The sequence below is a fragment of the Crassostrea angulata genome, chromosome 9 (genome assembly GCF_025612915.1).
Source record: "Crassostrea angulata isolate pt1a10 chromosome 9, ASM2561291v2, whole genome shotgun sequence".
NCBI lineage: Eukaryota > Metazoa > Mollusca > Bivalvia > Ostreida > Ostreidae > Magallana > Magallana angulata.
This window is the reverse complement of record NC_069119.1, coordinates 1,739,770-1,757,546: the sequence shown is the minus strand read 5'-3', so window position 1 is coordinate 1,757,546 and position 17,777 is coordinate 1,739,770. Positions and strand designations below refer to the sequence as shown.

Here is a 17,777-nt window from a genome sequence, read left to right as displayed (position 1 = left end):
AGTGGAGAGTATATATATGCTCTGAAAAAAGAATTTTGCAAGATCTAATATGACCTTGACACTTGACCTACAAACATCATTCAACGTCACTGCACACCCCTTGATCGTAGGAACTCTCTGAGTGAAGTTTGAGCTAGATTGAACTAAAGGGAGACAAGTATTCCTTTTAAAAGGAATGATCGACAATAATGATATATAGATAGCTAGAAGCAATCAACATGATCAGTTTGATGTAAAATAATAAAAAAAGTACTGTATTTTTACAAAATATCGAATATTTTGAATCTGTTCACCAGACTTGGGGCGAATTACATTGTAAAGTAATGCATTACATTACCATTACTTCATGAATTTGGGCATTAAATTACCATTACCATTACTTAATGTTCTTGAAGTAATGCATTACATTACCATTTCATGAGTAAAGTAATGCATTACCATTACCATTACTTTGTGAATCAAAGTACTGAAAGACGGTGGCGTGAAAAGTTGGGTTGGTTTATCAAGATGCTACTGTTGTCTGATTTCTTTAGGTATGGTAAAACAACAAAACGAAATCAAGAGGCAAATGTTTATTGAACACATAGCTAGGTTTGATAAAAGAGGAAGAACTTTTAAATAACAATACAGAATCTTGTATATTTGAGAGTATATCAGTTTGGAAAATAGAGATAAACAAAATAAAGGAAATTTATGTATTATGAGATATATATAAAGAATAGTTAACAATATAATGATTTACACAAAGGTTTTTTATTTTGTTTATGTTATTAGAGTGGATTGGGAGAATTAGTTTTTCTAAGATGAACTGAATGTCAACTGGTATATTGACAATGGCAATGAAAATTTGGCACAAATTATTTGGCAGTATGTTCTTTTCATATTTAGAACATGTACACATTTCAAAGAAAGAAATGGATGAATTGTAAAATGGCATGCAGAGATTATAGTCTGTAGCGTATTTCGTGATCAAGTTGCAATACATTTCACTTTCAGCAAGATAATTATTGCTTAGATTTTGTGCTGTGTATGTAAACTATAACTAAACTACTAGAATATGCATCAAGTAAGGGTAGTATCAGAAACAAAAAAGTATAAACAAACATGTTGTATATATAAACACACCATATATCTATGTCAAAGAAATAACCATATGTGAATGTCTCTTATAGACTGAACAATTGAGTTAGTAATGAAGATGAAAACAACAAAAATACAACTAAAACTAACAATATGCATCAAGTAAGAATATTACTAAAATGAGAAAAGTAAAGTAAAAACCAACATAATTAACAGAAATCAATCTGTATATCCCAAATGAAGATTGGATGAAAGGGTCATATGGTTTTTTGAAACAAAAACAATAACAGTAGACTAACTATCAAAGTTAACAAAATTAATTAACTTGTATAACCACTGTGTGCATGCAAAGTTAGAAAAGCATGTACCGGTATTTCTGTAAACAGTTGCTGTTTGCATTTGCTCATTAAATATTTACAACCAGAAATTAAACTAGATCTATATACAGTTATGGTGTTTCAGAAAAGGTAAAAATAAGGTAAGTGAAATATTACAAATTTAATAAGCCTGTTTGCAAATGTCAATTTGAAGAGATGTCATGATAGCTAATCAATAATCATACTGACTTTTTTTATAGTAATTTAACAGTTCTTACAAAAAGTATTTATTTTGATATGGTTCAAATGTAGGAATGTTGGCAAGTGTTTATAACAATTCAAAGGAAATGACTGTTGTGCCGTTGATGACAAGCTTCACAGGGAAGAGAAGTTTGTCAACAATCATATTTTCTAGCTGTTGTAAGTTGAATGTTCCGGCTTCTTCCAAATATCTTTGAACTTGGGCACGAACCATGTCCAGATCCACAATAAAGTCTTTATATATGTCATCTTCCTTGACACACATTTCACAGTGGGTGTCCGTCATTGACAGAGCTTCGACATTTCCAGTTACAACCATATCTTTAGGTTGTACAGCCTGAAACAATGAAGTATTCATTCGTTATTATACATAATATGCATAGCTGATATTTTTTGGCATGATTAAAGTACATTATTTTTTTTCCAATCTTGTGTAAATTTACAATAAACTAGTACTATGCTTGGATTTTCAATACATGTAAATGCAGTTGAATGTATCAAGCTATTGTTACCTTGATGGTGGTGTTTCTTGTGGAGTTAAGACTCTTCTTTCTGAGCCATTCAGATACAAGACAATGAGTAACTTCAATGTATTGCCCTATCTTCAACTCTTGTTCACTCAGCTCTCTCCAAAGAGTTAGTTTCATTGTCTGTCCATTCTCTTCTAAGGTCAATGCTCTAATCTTAGTGTCCTTCTGGGCAACTTTCACTGTTTTGATTGCTTCATCCTGCAAAGAAAATCAATTGAAAAGTAAACTATAGGGGTATAATTCAATACAAGTACAATTGTTTTTAATTTCATTTGATTATGAATTATAATTTTAGATGATTTTTAACTTTAATATCAAGTTGAGTTACGTACACGAATAATTTGCCCTTGAACAGTCAGGATTTCTCTAACAGGCGATGACATTGCATCCTTCAAGGTTTTTGTAGGTGATGGTGGCATGATTATGGTAACTGCTTTTTCCTTTAAAGATTCTGGCACTTGTATACAGCTGGTCCTGCCATAATTTTTGATTGTTTGGACAGTACAAGTCAACTTCCTTACACAATGAAATTTCTCATTTGTAGGGTCCTTCCGTCTTTGATAGTTGGCATTTTTGCTTCATCACTAAGAGTGACAAGCATGGCCTCAGTTCCATTAGCAACACTAAAGTTCAAAATAGAACCCTTTTCTCCATTTGCATTGGTAAAGGTGGCCAGGTTTGATGGCTGTTGCTTTAACCAAAGCATTGGGATATGGAAGGGAATCTCCTGACTTCATTTTTTGCAACTCTGCCAAAGTTTTGTGCAGCATCTGAAATACAGAAATAAATTAAGAGTCTTGAAGAATGTCTATAGATACTTAATATAATGGTCTTGTACGATGGTAATAGATTTACAATGTTGAGTATTTTAATATTGCAGACAATTGATTATTATTGTTTCATATTTTGAACTCATTATGCATATTTGTAAGAGGTGAGATTGTTTTAATTATTATGTGTTTTTTTTAGCTGAAATGCAGTAACGCGTAATATAATAAGTTTTTAAAATGGCAAATACACAACAATGGGTTTATGGTCTGAATAATATGATTCCAGAGTAGCACATGAAATTTCAGCAGAACTATTTAAGTTGGTATATACATGATCTAAACAACTTCCATAGTCAGTTGTAGAACTATGCATTATTTGTCTGATATTTAAATGTTTCAAATTTGAAGAGAGATCTCTTTGGGTAATATAATCTATGTTTGTATCACCCATAATAAGAAAAGGTTGACTAGTATCTAATAAGTTCAAGACTGAAACCAGAAAACAACAAATATTGGTGATGGTGGCAAACTTTGGAGGACAATATATGAAAATAATTTGAACAAGGTCACTGTTTTTCATAAGTGTTGCCTTTACTGTTTGAATGCCATTTAAAACTGCTTTTGACACGTTGATCAGTGGATATTTGGAGTAAATAACTGAACCATAAAATTGCCGCATTGTATGAGAGGATTCTTCTTCATCAAAACGATAAATATGAAAACCTGGTAACAAATAATTTTCACTGTTGTCACTTGCTTTTAATCTGCTTTCTGTAACAGCTACAATATCGCCTGACAGAATGTTTTTTTCCGACAATAAGTCACTTATGTGCAAATGCAACGACCTGCTGTTGTGATATATAATTTTCAAATCTGAGGTTATGTTTTCAAGAATAGGCAGGCAGGTCCACAATGCTGCATGATTTCTCATACGCTCCATTTCACAAACATTTCCTGAAACTCCTATTTTTTTCTTCATTTAGAGACAAAATGTGCAAATCTTGCAGTTTTCGAACTCTACTTAGACCGACATAATGAATGTGATCTAATTTCCTTTTTCCTAAATCTAGCACAACATTATTTAATGTAGAACCCTGTGCTTTATGTATTGTTTTTGCACATGCTAGTCGCAGTGGAAACTGTCTTCTTGTGACATGACAGGATTTGTGTCTCCCGACTGTGAACTTTTTAGTCACTTCAAGAATGGGTGTCCAATGTTTAGAGATATCTTCAGAATACAGATTACAGTATTTTTGTCGTGCAGAAAATCCTATTACTGGGTCATCAAATAATACCCATACAATACTGCACCTGTTTGAACCTATTACTCTGTAATCTAATTTCTTCACTATGCATGGACTTCCATTTGTTAACCCATCTTGGACATTGATATTGATGCAAACCTCAGCAGGTAAATCGGTCACCAATTGCAATTTTTTACATAGTCCCATGGTTTTAGATGGATCATCAGATACTTGAAGGAGTATTGCATTTTTTATTTCAGAGGACACATCTCCAGTAACAGCATCAAGTGCCGTCACAATACATTTGTCATTTGAATCTGCTTTTTCATATGCTTGACTATTATGAAAATTCACCTTGACATTGGTTGTAAACAAGTGTGGAATTGAATTTAAATTTTGGATTTCTTCTGTGCAGATTCTCGTTCTCAGCACGTTTATATCATTGTCATTGTGCTTTCCTTCTCTTAGTCTATTTAGTAATTCAGCAAAGTTTTTATCTTCTTTTTGCCTCATAATTTCTGTTAATTCAAAGACTCGAAACAAATCAGTCCATAAATTTGTTGCTAATGGTCCATAACCTTCAGTGAGATTTTCAAATATCCAGCCATCAAATACAGGTTTAAGCTGGAATAAATCACCAATAGCTATGATGCTAATACCTCCAAATGGAACACCTTTTGCAAAAATCTCTTGCAGCCTTAAATTAATGTAATTGAACATTTTATTTCCTACCATCGAAACTTCATCAATAAAGACAATTTTCAAGCTGCGAAACTTTACTCTCATATTGTCAAGTTGCTGTACATCAAGAGGTTTGTACTTCAAATTTTGCTTTGCTGGAATGCAGAAAAGAGAATGTATAGTTTGCCCTCCTATGTTGTATGCAGCTTTACCTGTTGGTGCACATAACACCGCCTTAACCTCATCACATTTCTCTGCTACACGTTTGGCATAATAACGAACAATTGCCTGAAATAGGCAGGTTGTTAACAAACTTTTTCCCACACCAGCACCACCTGTTAAGAAGCAATGAATTGGTAGATCATTTGTTTTAATCTTATGAAGTATGTGGTAAAAAAATATTTTCTGATTTTGATTTAAACTTCTTGCAAGGAGTTTATATTCCTTATCACTCAGCATGTTTACTGATATATCATCAGTCTCCACTTGTTTTCTGGCTATGCCTAAATCAAAACCTAAGTCATACTCCATCTGTGCAAATTTTGGGTTAAAACAACCATGATCTAAGCACAAGTTTTCATCTTCTTGAAAGTCAATTTCTTCATTATGTTGTACTTCTGCAGCAACAATATGATCAACATTACTCAATAAATCATTCATATTGTTTTCAACAACGTCAACTATACCCCTGTCTGCTTCATAAGGCAATTTGTTTTTCTTTATTTTTTCCTGTTGCTGATTAAAATGTGATTCAAAAGAGGTATGATTTCCAATTAGATCATTTTCTTCATTTCTCCATGGATAAAACAACATGAGTTGTTCTCGGAAATAGTTTTCTGAATCTTGTTCCTTGTTGTATCGAACATATCTGATGACTTTTTGAGTTTTCCTTAGTTTCAAAATAGAACCATCTTTCATATGGTATTCTTTTTGACTATTTGAATTGTCTTCATCACTAATTGACACATCACTATTGTCTTCATTCATTTCCTCATATTCATCCTCTGGTAACAACTCTTCAATATTGTTCTGTTTTTTGTCTTTAAGAGGTGGCACAACATCAAATTTTGACACAAAATCAGCTAAGCAATAGTTCTGCAGAACACCTGGCCTTCTTTTATAACGTTTTATCCAGTTGTCTGACTCAATATTTGTTGAATTTTCTGGCATATCTTGAAGAACTTCAAGAGACTTCAATAAAAATGTGCGATTTTCTGGATCACATGTATTTATAAACACAACATTTCTACTACTTGATCGTAATGGCATTTGCAAAAGCAAATATGCTGCCTCTTGAGCACATATTTCTACATGTGTGAGGAATTTGTTTCCAATTTGTCTTATTTGCTGCTTTAAAGATAAATTTCCCTTCCTTGCCTCTTCACAAGCATCATGAAGTAAATTAGACATTCCTCTCTGGGACTTTGAAATATACGACACAATATATGCTGCACAAGCATATGCATCAAGAATGAACTGCACATCTATGTTAGCTTCCCATGACCTCAACAATATCTGATTGTATGGGTTTATTCTTATTTCTGCAATGCTGCGACGCAAAAATACCTTCGGAGACTTTAAAGAAGACCGTATTGCCAAAATGTAATCTTCCTTTGTCAAATTTATCATTGTCAAAAATTCATCAAAACTCATTTCATTGCACAATTTAGAATCATTGAGCAGTTCACATATTTTCCTGTAATTTTGCTGTACATCTGCATTCTGTTCAAATTTGTCCTCCTCCAATGGTTCTAAAATGATGGTTTCTGGCATTGGAGGCAAAGGAAAATTAAAACGACAAATATTCTTTCCTGCTTTCTTGCATGTTCTAGCATGCCTGTGTGTTTGATAATTGACAAGTTCCGCAATATTTTCATTTTTGAAACAAGTGGAATGCTCATCAATAAAGTTTTGAATCTCTTCATTAGTTGACTTTCCATACACAGGTGCATTTTCTATCCAAAGAAGCAAATGGATGTGTGGAGATCCCCTTTGCTGAAACTCAACACGAAAGAAATGGTCAACAATTTTCCCTAAAGGACTGCAGTCACCTTTCAAAATTTTGGACATAAATATCTGAAACCTATGGCTAAAATATCTCGAACAAGTTACTGGATCTCTTTTAATGAGTTCACATTTCTCGATCCAAGTCAATTCATCAACATCTGACTCAGTTAGTTCTGCATTGTTCAAACTTTTGCTCAATATCTGAATCAAATTTTTCCATTTTGTTTCTGCAGCTGAGAAAGAACAAAACCATGTTGGAATACCAAGCTGTCTTATCATTGCAAAAACATCTCTTTTTGCACTTTCCCAATATGCTGGTGATCCTCTTAATGTTCTCAAGACTCTATACCCTTCATTTAATTTAACAATGTTATCAAACGAAGTAGGATTCAAAACATGACCAGCTGTTATTTTTTTGCCTTCGCTTTTGCACTTTCGCATTGCAAGTGTCACTTTGTCCTGAATTTGCTTTATCTGTAATTTTTTTAACTTGAAAAAAAGGTTTGGCATTGAACATGCTGCTCGGCGATCTTGGGATCTTAACTCCCATTTGCAAATTGAACTGTAAGTTACTGGCACCGTACGATTTTTGTTAGACATTCTTCTCTGACCACAGTATATAGTTGGAAATGCTAAATATTCTGCATCTGGATCTTGATACAACCCAAGAGGTGTTTGGTTTTCACCTGGTGCAAATGACATTGTCTTATTTAATGATCTTACATCTGCAGGATGCAGCAACGTGTCTGTATTTCCAGTAAGTCTACTTTCAAAATTTGGATCTTCTGTCCATTCATCAACATCATCTTCATCTTGCAAAGAACTGGTCTCATTTTCCAATTCATTTGTATAAGATGTGTTCTCACAACTCGTAGCATTTTCACCTGATTTTTGCTCAGTAGCATAAAACTCTCTCTGTTCTTGTAAAATGTCCCAGTTTTCTCTTATTGATATCCCTTCATTTCGAAACAATTCACTGTTTTCTAAAAGCCACTTGAGTGCATTCATACATTTGTTTGGTCGTATAGCCTCATACAAAACATGGTGCTTATAACTCAACTTTCTTTTTAATTTCACTTGAATTGTTTCAGTTTCAGCTAACGTCCGTGGTAAAGATTTGACAGTAGTGTTGACATCTGAAGGAACATTAACAACATTCCCACGTAAACTCTTTTGTCCTCCTCTTGGTTTTTCCATCAACTGCATAAATGGAATTCTTGGACTAATGAGACGCTCTTCCATTTCAGTAATATTTAATTCGGGAGGTTTCGGGGGGAAATTCTAATCCATTCACAACTGCTAAAGCTGGTATTTTACCAAGTTTCAAGTACTTCTTACAAGTATGACAAATCCATTCTGTATCTTTTGCACTTTTGATACCTTGCAAACATTTGTGTGCTATATCTAATGTATACAGAAACTGAGCCTTAGAAACACCATCCCTAAACCAAGTTTGTGTACAGCAAGAGCAAACAAATAATGGACCTTCCTTTACTAATTGTTTAAACTTCATTACTGCAATTTCCTCAGTTTGTTCAAGTCCTTCCCTTAAAGGGGTCACATTAGAACAACTTGAAACATCATTTTCAATCTGGCAATCTGAATTGCTACTTATTTCCTCAACTTCTGGTAAATTTAAACTATCAACATAATTTTCAATAACAACATTTTGGGTTCCTCTCTTATTCCAAACGTCATTATCCATTTTTTCAGTTTTCCCTTTTTTTCTTAATGATTGATCTTGACATTTAGGATTTCTATTCTCATTATGTTCTGACCAACATCGTTTCCTCGACTGTGTTCTATTTTCTCCTAATGACAAGTCACTTTCACTGCAAATGCGTGTTACAGGTTTTCTTGGTTTGTTGGAAAGAGTCTTAAAACAGAAGGCACTGATTTCATACTGCACATTATCCAAACTAATGCAAGACAAAGACATACACAGATGTCGTACAAAATTGCAAAGAGCTTGAAAACAGTTGTGTATTGTCATAGTACACTTTCCATCAGGGTCGCAAAGCCCATCATTTCCTCTATTATGAGCATCAAACACAAAAAATCTGTCACCTCTTTGTTTCAAAGCTATTGCTGCTGAATGAAAAATCAGAATACAAGCATCATATTTTGCAAATGACATATTCAAACTGTTTTCTAATGAAAAACCAACCTCTTCTCCCACAGTTTGTGCCATGTTGCCAAAATAAGTCTGTCTGACAAATGATGAAATATAGTTATTTCTAAATTCAATGTGATTTGGTAGTTCAGAAGCTAATAAAAATGAGTTTGATTTAATGATTAAATGATACAAAACATCTCCAGTCTCCAAAACTGAATGTAGATCATGTTTTGTGAAAGATGCGTTTTCGTAAAAATGACAAAATAATAGAAACATAAAACTGTTTGTCACACATTGTTTTCCCCTTGAACTGATTGGGAAGATTTCCGCACTTTGAGAATGATCTGCTTGTACAGTTAGTTGTTGTCTTTCCACACTTAAATTTTGTTGTTCGGCCATATTTTAAGAACTGAAATATCAAGTTATCTAAATACTCTGGCTTGAAACTATAATTAATTAAACATATTTTTTTGGACACTCATTGTAGCTCATAATATATGTATTTCTTCTTTGAAATTCTAAATCAACTAAACTTTTGAAGTCTACGAGTATCAATTAAAACAGCTTCTTTCAGTTAGTATTTTACGTTCAATACAATGAAAGTGCATACATGTATTAATTAATTTTGATTGTCAAATTGTCGCACTAGAGATGTGTTATGCATGAAATACATAAAGTAGTGCCTCTTCTACTTGGATTCTCAATCTAACTCTCACACAACTTTATCAAATCCAAATGCTATTGTATATGTACTGTCTGTACACAAAAATCTTGTTTTTGTTCAAATGATAACCTTCTGAAGTTCTAATTTCAATCAATATATGTATTCAGTTCTTTATATGCTCATAAATCTTCATTCATATTCGTTCCAATTCACATTTTGCTTGAAGTAAGTTGCTCATATTGTTCTCAAATTATGATAATGTCAGCAAGTTTCTCATTCTGTACTTATATTCTGAAGTTAGTGCCAGTTAGTGCTCAAAGGAAGTCTCAAAATGATCTCATTTTTCTCTATGAAGTTTCCCATTTTGTTCTCAAATTTGTCTCAATGAAAGTTTCTCATTTTGTTTTCAAATTGATAAGTTGATGTCAATTTTCTCAATAAGTTCTCATATTGTTCTCAAAATCTCAAGTTTACCAACATATATATATATTGAACAATTGTTCAAAAACTGAAAAAGTTCTGATTTTCTTATCAAGAATCAAGATAGTCTTAATTTTAATAATCAATTACAAAACATTTTAGCACCAATAATTTTTTTCAATAAATTTTTATGATTTATTTATTTGAAATTAATGATATACACGTAATATCAAATGAAAAGTTAATGAAGTTTCCAAACCAAATTACAGATTATACTATGGCGAACGAACCCGATACCAATATGGTCGACAGATAGCGTGGGTAAGCTTGTACGCCCTAGATGATGATCAATTAATGACGATCAACAACAACGAAAATATAAAATCATGAATAAACAAATCGAATCTTTTATAATAGCTGGTCTGTCCACACGTCGATCTCTTTACATATACTAGGCTTTATCAAAATAGACAAGAAATCTATTCAGAGAAAAAAATCCAATATGGCCGATTGATAGTAAAAAAAACATCAGTAGTCTGAATCCTACTCTACATGACTATCAGACGAGGATAATAAACAATAGATACCTATATATATATTCAAAAGAAAACAAATTATTCACCTCTGATTCGCTTCTCTTTCTCCACGTGGCTTTGTTTATGTTGTCGTTTTCTGACCTCTGGGCTGTCTTCTTCTTTGTGAAAATGTCGAATGTCAGGATATATTCTTACGCATTATTTTCATTTATTAAGAAATGTAAGATGCAAAGATATTTTATACCTGCTTATCAATATTTATAGCAATAACTGTTTGAGATATCTGAAAACAAATATAGACATGTAAATTCAACAAAAACACTACGATATACTTTGAACTACTTTTCTACGCGCAATATTTATAAGGATGTAATACAGCTCTGGTTGAATACCTAACCCGACTCGCTTAGCATCCAATCGTAACTACTCGGCCATTTCCGTCACCGCAAATAACGGTTACGGAAAAGGGCGAGCATGATCCGAATGGCTTAGCATCGTTAACTTCATGAATATTCATAAGCATTTACTTTCAAGTCTTTTTGTGCAAACCTTTACCATTTATCAAATAACTTAGAAATTTTGTTTACTTTCAGGTTATGAAAGTTGTATAGTATTATATCTCTACCATTTTGATATATCAACTTCTGCGTAAACTTGATTATCACCTCCGCACATTTCTGCCGCTAGGGGTGCCATCATGCATACAAATGAGCTACTCGAGCGACGATATAATACGGTGGCATATATGCCACCGTCTAAAAATCAATAAGTTTTTAAAAAGTGATTAAGAAGCTGAATTTTTTTTTTTGAAAAACGTTTCATATTTAAAACATGATTAAACATATTTATAGGTGCATGTTCTGTTCACTATCACGTTCAAATTTAATGACTTAATGTACAAGTTTGCTGTTGCGCTTTATGATCATCAAAGTGTCAAGGGTTCATCTTTTAACTGCATTATGTCGGGTTTGAAAATCTAAGGTATAAGTGTTCAGGCAATAATAGAAAAAATACATGAATCTTTTATTTTTTATTAGTCCAAACTATTGTACTTATATAAAACACAGATATTAGAGAGAGAGAGAGAGAGAGAGAGAGAGAGAGAGAGAGAGAGAGAGAGAGAGAGAGAGAGAGAGAGAAATTATTTTCAAATGGGTTATTATACTAGAAGTTAGTTTTAAGCTTACAGAGATCATGGTTGGACACTGCATTCTCTTAAGTGTCATTTTTTTTGCTTTCAATGGTGTATGCTACTGTCTGTTCTCTATTCTAATGGAACACATCCCTGAGAAGGGTGGGGGATTGGGGTGTTTAGCACCTCTTAAAACAATAGATTGTTTTGATACTTAGATTATCCTCGGGGCATTGTGTGTTGTTGACACATTCTTCAAAGTAAAGAATTTATTAAATGCACAACTAATTGGATTAAATGTTTCAAATGATATGAAATGCTTAATAACAACACTCTTAAAATGTTATGAAATTTTGTTGCTATATGCAGTTACATTGACAATTTAAGAATGGATTTTTAATTTTAATTTTAAAAACTATTGAGTTGTGTGATTAAAAAAATCATACAACTTAATATTTTTATCTCAAGAATTATTTTTCTTCTTAAAAACAATTTTTAATCAAATACAATTTAAGTTATCCAATTAATCACAATTTTATGAACATGAGCATGCATAAAAAAGCATAGTAATGCAAAGTAATGCCATGTAATGCCAGCATTACACTAGACTTTGAAAAGTAATGCATTACATTAATTACCATTACTTGTAATGCTAAATTTGTGGCATAACACATTACTAGCATTACTTTGAAAACATGTAATGCATTGCAATGCATTACCATTACATTTAGCATTACCCCAAGCCTGCTGTACACCATACTTTCATCATTATAAACCGTCAACAAATTTAATTTTGAAAAATTTGGGGAAAGCCGTTCGTAAACTTATTGTCTAGTTTTATATTTTTAACGTAATTATTAAATGTATGTAAATGTTAATGTATCTTCTTCTTCTTCTTCTTCTTCTTCTTCTTCTTCTTCTTCTTCTTCTTCAGAATACTGAGTAGGATTCTTCAAAGAGCATTAACACGTATACAAATTAAAGAAAAAGTGTATTTAAATAATTTAATTCGACTGAAAAAATAACTTGCTATTAAGGTCACATTATAACGTAACCATGTTTATAAATTAAGCCGTCTTCCTAGCTATTATTATGCAACATCAATAGATCGAGGTCAGTTCATGGAGCATCTTCTTATGATGGAGGTCAGTTCATCGAGGTCAACTGCATTACTTAATGAATCTTACGATCGAAATTCTTACGCGTGAGACAAAATGTGCGTTCATAAATTAACAGGTCGAACTGTATTCTATGTATGTTTGCATCTCTTAAGGTAAATGAATTGAAATGAAACTGAGTAAAATGTTGTATAAATACTAAACCAAAGCTTCAAGTTTTTATAAGAACTACGTATGCAAGCGGAATGTGTGCGCACGTGGAAGCATTTGCCGGATGCCTCATATGGACACAACAGTGATCGGCCGAAGCCGATCACAAAAAGATATGATCCGGACAAGATGTTTTATTTTTATCTCCTACAATCAGTTCAAGCATAACTTTTACAACATACAGCATAGCATAGCATTGAAATCTCAAAGCAAAGCATTGATATCTCATAGCATTGCATTGGAATCTCATACCATAGCATACAATCTCATAGAATCTCGTTCGTAATATCATACCATAGCATACCATACAACATGATTTTAACTCGGTTTTAAATGTTTTTATTGAAAGAATAAATGCTCTCATTGCATATTAGTGGGTGGTTAACTTTGGCTCTTTTTCATTTTTCTTCCAAATGTGTTGAACTCTCCTGTGTAAGGAGGCGTTGTGAATTATGAAATTAAATCAAAAATATTTTTATGAAAAATCCTTACGATAAGTAATGTATTTTGCAGTTCTTGCTAGGGGTTCATGTAAATATTTTGTTTATTTGAAATATTGTCAAAACATTTCGCACCGCCATCAAATTAGGCATATTTTTACCTTTTAGGCTCGATTGACACAAAATGGGGTCAATCGGTAGGTTTCCCCCAGCAAGATTCACATTGGTACTTATTTTCTCTCCCGATTTAACTTAAAATATACTAAGATTGTTTTTATCTTTCACTTGCGCCAAGCCGTTTTTTTATATGCATATAATTTAATTCTGGTTGTAACGCGCTTTCTGATTGGCTAAAAAATTATTTTATATCGTATAAAGAATGTTGCCTACGTCATAGTAAGACTAACGTCAAAAACGTATCAATACGCCTGACGTTTCGTTTGAATTTTGTACAAATGAACGTCATTTTAAAGGTCAAATGACCGTTTTTATCTACAATGAAGAGTAAAAGAAATCAAATTATAAGCAATGAATTCAATATTTATTAGTTTTATACGATATAAAATGGTTTGAAACAGTTTACGCTTTTTTATAAACCGCTTCGCGGTTTATAAAGCGTAAACTGCCCCAAACCATTTTATATCGTATAAAACAAATAAATATTGAATTCATTCCTTAAATACATATCACCATTCATTTGATTACACGTAGCAGGGGGAGTCTCAAAACCATTAGTTTATGAATAGTTATTTACCTATTACGAAGCTTTATAAACTGTTGATTTGTTAATACTCAATATCGGTGATATTGAATTTAATATCACTAGTATTTATAACAGTATCTATGTAAAAGAATGAAGCGGTTTTATGTTATGCACAGTGAATATCACTTATTACGTTACGATACATTTCCTATGAACGATCGAAAGGAATGCAGATCGTGACGTCAAAGTTAACTATGACGTCATATCTTATGAAGTACAGACAAGTGACTTTCTACATATATGTATGACCTACACATTTGACCTTAAAACTTAGTTCAAGGTTACCGCTCACCCTTTACTCAAAAGCTCTGTTTGTGTGGAGTATGAGCCAAATAGGTTTTATCAGATTTCAATACAATGCGAATGGAGAAAAGATGTAACCATTCTCCATTATAAATATCCGTAAGGAATCTGTTTTTGTTCCTGTGACTTTTTCAGAGTGAAAGATGATAAAGTGTCAATGAAATTATCTTGGAAAATGACCCTTTCAACTATTTCAATTGCACTTCAAAGGTATGTGTATTTTTATTTAAAAACGTCCAAATGTGCTGCATAAATATTTTGGGACAGCCTATAGATGTAATACAAAAAATGGGTTTTCAACTGAGCCCTCCCTATAAACACCTCTTTGAAATAATCACCGGTTTTTAATAAAACGTTTTCCTTTCCAAGGTTATCATAAATTTGATGCTTGTTTTGGTTCAGCATGTAGTTATTCTTTTGAGCGTGTATTAATTTTTTTGAGTGTTAAATGTACAACACCTATTCACAAAATAAGCGGGCTTTTTCAGATAGAAAGTAAAACAAATTTAATTATTTATTTGTTGTTATGATTTTGGTTTTATTTTGAACTTTGGTATTATGTCTTTATGTCAGAAAATTTTTACCACTCGGGGATAACGCACGTAAAAGTTACAACCAGTAATTTCATAATAACGTAAATTACACAATTACATTTCGACAATATAACGTCTCAAACTTTTAACTAAGGAAACACTGGTCATGAAATTATATATACTCGTGGACAAAAAGACATGATATATGTAACGTCTAATGTCAATTATAGTCTGTCCCAGGTTTTTTATTCCGAGATAAATTGACAATTGTCAATTTATATTACAGAATTTTTTAGTAAATTGAACAGATTTTTAAGTTATCAAAAATTCCCAAGCAAAATAACAGTAATTTTGTCGCATAATTTACCTAATTGTCATGTACGAGCCGATTTCGAAAGTCTACGGGACTTTCCAATGTTAATTTCGGCCATTGCTGCCAAGCGTACGAGGGAGTAGTTATTATTTTTTAATGCGCGTCAAAATAAATCGAAAAAAATAAAATAAAAAAGATTTTCTGATCATTGCGAATATAAATGATAATTGAGCCATTTAGTCTGGTTGTAAATTACTTTCATATCAATTAGATGTCAGGAAAATATAAATCCGACTGTTATGCAGTACAACTACACTCTATACTATAAATGTTCAATGACCTACTTAACGTTGTATGATATTGCACATGCCATGGCGTTACTTCATGAACTGTCTTTGTTGGAAACTGTGAATGCTGCATTGAGAGCGCAACTGGAACGGTGTTATAAAGGTATGTTTATGTTTTGTTCTATACCAGAAACTGATTTGTTTAACGGTATCAATCACAGGGGCTCGTCACGAAATTTTTCCAACCTTTTATATATACCACCTCTATACTATAAAATACACAGGGGCTCGTCACGAAATTTTTCCAACCTTTTATATATACCACCTCTATACTATAAAATACACAAGGGAGGAATCAAAACTCGAAAAAATCGCTACCTCCCGATTTCGGTCGCCTCGTATTAATTCTTCTCGGACGTTAAACCCTGCACTCTAGGTATCATTAGATCGGGAAAGGACCATAGTTTTTAGGAATACCTGCAAAATTTAAACATCCGCAACAATTTTAGAAGTTTTCACGCATTTTCTTCCAGTTTACTCTCCGGTGACACTTTCTTCGATCAGATGTTGCGCACCAAATTTATTCATGCGCTCTCATTGGTTAATTTTGTTGATCAAGATAAATCGTACGTTGACTCGTATTTTAGAGGGATATTCAAAAGATGAGTGAAGAAGTTCTTATTACGTGGTGAGTATATGAATTAATTTTCATATTTATGTAGGAATATTTTAACCATACCTCGGACATTCGGTAGGACGTGACTATGTATTTCTTGCATCAAAGCAAGTTTGAATATCGTTTGAAAATCCCTCTAAAATACAAGTCCGCGTACGAGTTATCTTGAGCAACATTGAATTGACCAATGAGAGCGCAACATCTGATCGAAGAAAGTGTCACCGGAGAGTAAACTGGAAGAAAATGCGTGAAAACATCTAAGATTGTTGCCGATGTTTAAATTTTGCAGGTATTCCTAAAAACTATGGTCCTTTCCCGATCTAATGATACCTAGAGTGCAGGGTTTAACGTCCGAGAAGAATTAATACGAGGCGACCGAAATCGGGAGGTAGCGATTTTTTCGAGTTTTGATTCCTCCCTTGTGTATTTTATAGTATAGAGGTGGTATATATAAAAGGTTGGAAAAATTTCGTGACGAGCCCCTGTGTATCAATCGTAATACTTCAGACGGTTTAAAAATGAATCTTTTATGCAATTCAAAAGCGAAAGTAGGTAACCCTGCGTTTTTTGTTTTGACTAAGTAAAAAAGAAATCGATTCTATAGCCTTATAAACTTGATAATAGCTTTATTGCCATGCGACACTGACACATTTGAGAATGAAAATTTATGGACCACTGTTATTGTTTTATGTGAATGAAAGTAGATTTGGGGTGGGGTGGGGGCAACATTCAAACAAACCAACTTTTTCTTTACCAGGAATGGCAGGATTGTTTAAGGGCATTCCACTGACATGCATAATTTTTTTAATTTTGAGTTTCTCTAATCCACATCTAAAAATTTTATTTGTTCGGTATTTTTACATTGGAAATTTAAAATAAATTTGAATTATTTTCAATTTATAGAACTGGATAACCAGGCCAGTTATAGTCTATTTTGATATATGATATGAATTCATTTTATGTAAATAACCAAGTATGAACCTATCAATTACATAATTTATGCAGTATTTTGTTTTCTGATCCATTTGGGGCTTGAAATCAGATGACATTCTAATAATGATATAGCTGTTTTTTAAAATTCCAGTAATTTTAATTATTAATATTTACATCATCCAGTGTCTATGTATGTGATAACACTACGTTTCGATTTTGTACTATATAACCCATAATACAAATGACGCCAAATTGAGGCGCCAGCGGGGTTTGCTTATTTATAGATAAAGATACACTTGTACGATGGCTTAAAATTATATAAATATAAGTAATAAGGAATCATTCTTTGAATATTATGAGGTGATAATTTCGGTCAGGGCGTGATCAAATCTGTCATAAAGCCCTTCAGGTTTTATTGGATTTGATCACGCCCCGACCAAAAT

At 32.7% G+C, this 17,777-nt stretch overlaps 1 pseudogene; it reads right to left on the bottom strand.

Annotated features, from left to right (window-relative positions):
* Window positions 1-1,199: 1,199 nt before the first annotated feature.
* LOC128162628 (uncharacterized) lies at window positions 1,200-11,091 on the bottom strand (annotated as a pseudogene).
* Between the last annotated feature and the right edge of the window lie 6,686 nt (window positions 11,092-17,777).